The 1,960-nt window shown below is 36.8% G+C and overlaps 1 non-coding gene across 1 annotated transcript; it reads right to left on the reverse strand.

Moving 5' to 3' along the window:
- Positions 1 to 1,400: 1,400 nt before the first annotated feature.
- LOC130017727 (U7 small nuclear RNA) lies at positions 1,401 to 1,462 on the reverse strand. Its single transcript, XR_008791444.1, has one exon. It is a non-coding gene; the product is annotated as a U7 small nuclear RNA (small nuclear RNA).
- Between the last annotated feature and the right edge of the window lie 498 nt (positions 1,463 to 1,960).

Genomic DNA, 1,960 nt, shown 5'->3' on the forward strand with positions numbered 1-1,960 from the left:
GCATTAACATATGCCTCAGAGACCTGGGCCCTACGCAAACAAGATGAGAACGCCATTCAGGTCTCCCAAAGAATAATAGAAAGAATAGAAAGAGCTATGCTTGGAATATCACGTTCCACTCAAATGAGAGAACGAATCCGGAGTTCTGACATCCGTCGACGATCAAGGATCAGGGACGCTGTCTCATTTGCCAAGGTGTCGAAAATCAGATGGGCTGGTCACGTAATGAGATTTAAAGACGACCGTTGGACTAGAGCTGTTACTGATTGGATTCCACGGGATGTCAAGAGACCGCGTGGCCGCCCACCTACCAGATGGTCAGACTTCTTCCTGAAGATCATGAACGATCGGTTTGAGGCCCTTCATGTTCCCAGAGCGAACAGATGCCATTGGGCTACACTAGCACGCAACAGGGACAAATGGAGACGTTACTGGCGCCCGCTCGAGCAAATCGACGACTAACGGGAAGTTAAGTGATTAAGTGATTTTTTAGTAGTCGGAAATGTATTACTCATGTTAAACAATTTTTTTATTTGGTTTATCCCAATTATTTATTTGTTTTCTATATCATTAATTTATGCTTTTGCATTTATTATCACCTTTTGAAAAATTTTACTTTAGTTTATTTTACTTCTTTTCCTGATTACTTTCTTTAATTACATAAATTACTTGCTGAATTTTCAGACATTAGAAAAACAAATGTATGTACTCAAAATTATAGATTTCCCTCAAGCAGCTTATAAACTTTATCTTACCAATGTTGAAATTCAGTATTTTAAAAACTAACTTTCAGAGTCAGAGAGGTGTTTTAGGAAGTTAGGCCTTGCATGTGTTTCTAGTTTTCCCCCGGCATCAGATAGGCCCAATAACCTTCTTCCCAAATCCTAGCACACTAGAAGTGATTTCTGAGCATAAAGCCAGGAATAAGATCTGAGCATAGCTGGGTGTGGCCCAAACCACAATTCCTGGTAAAAGTGAATAAATAGAAACTAAGTACTCTCAAATTTCCATTTTAGTTTCTTTTACTCATGAGTAAATAGAAATTTATTTTTTACTTTCAGGAATTTGTGTTATCTCTATAACAATTATGTTCTATGTTTAATCAGGCTATATGATACCAGCTTTTATTTTAATTTGTTGGTACTAATATTAGTTCTGGCCAGTCATTGTAAGTATTCTCTGTGAGCTTGAGAGAATGTGCATTCTACACTGTTGGCGGACAGTGTATTGTATGTACAACTGAACTTATTTTACGAATCAAGGATATGTCTCAGTGATAAAGCATGTGTAAGGACTCAGATTTGATTCCTGGCGCTTCTAAAAATAAAATAAATAAACGAACAAGTTTATTGCTTTTTAAAATATTTTGTATCACAACTCGTTTCGTTTGGGGGGTGAGTGTGGGCTTTCCAGTAGCAACCAGAAAAACTGCTAGACAAATTCTAAAAGAGCTGTAACACTTTTAACTAATTTCTTGATTTACCTATTAGTGATGATAGAATTGCCCACAAAGACGATGGTGTTAAGTTCTTCACATAAAAAAAGTGTCTGTCTGTGGCAGAGGCAGACTTGGGGTGGGGTTGGAAAGAGGAAAATTGAGGACATTGGTGTTGAGAAGTGTACACGGGTCAAAGGACAGGTGTTTGAGCATTGTAATACTGAAACTCAATCATGGACAACTTTGTTTTTCTCACGGTGATTTAATAAAAGAATTTTAAATACTTGAAATATTTTGAAACTACTTTATTAGGTGCATTTAAGTTGGAATTGTTAAATCTTTCTGGTAAGTCTGAATTTTAAATAATATATAGCAATCATACTAATTTCATTTTGTATTTATTATCTTCACAGGGCAAAGCCTGGCAAGCCACCAGTGAGGTATTCAATATGCAAAAAACAGTAACAACAAGTCTCACAATGGAGCTGTTACTGGTGACTGCTCGAACTATTTGTTGAACAG

This window comes from Sorex fumeus, unplaced genomic scaffold, assembly GCF_029834395.1.
Source record: "Sorex fumeus unplaced genomic scaffold, SorFum_2.1 ptg000217l, whole genome shotgun sequence".
NCBI lineage: Eukaryota > Metazoa > Chordata > Mammalia > Eulipotyphla > Soricidae > Sorex > Sorex fumeus.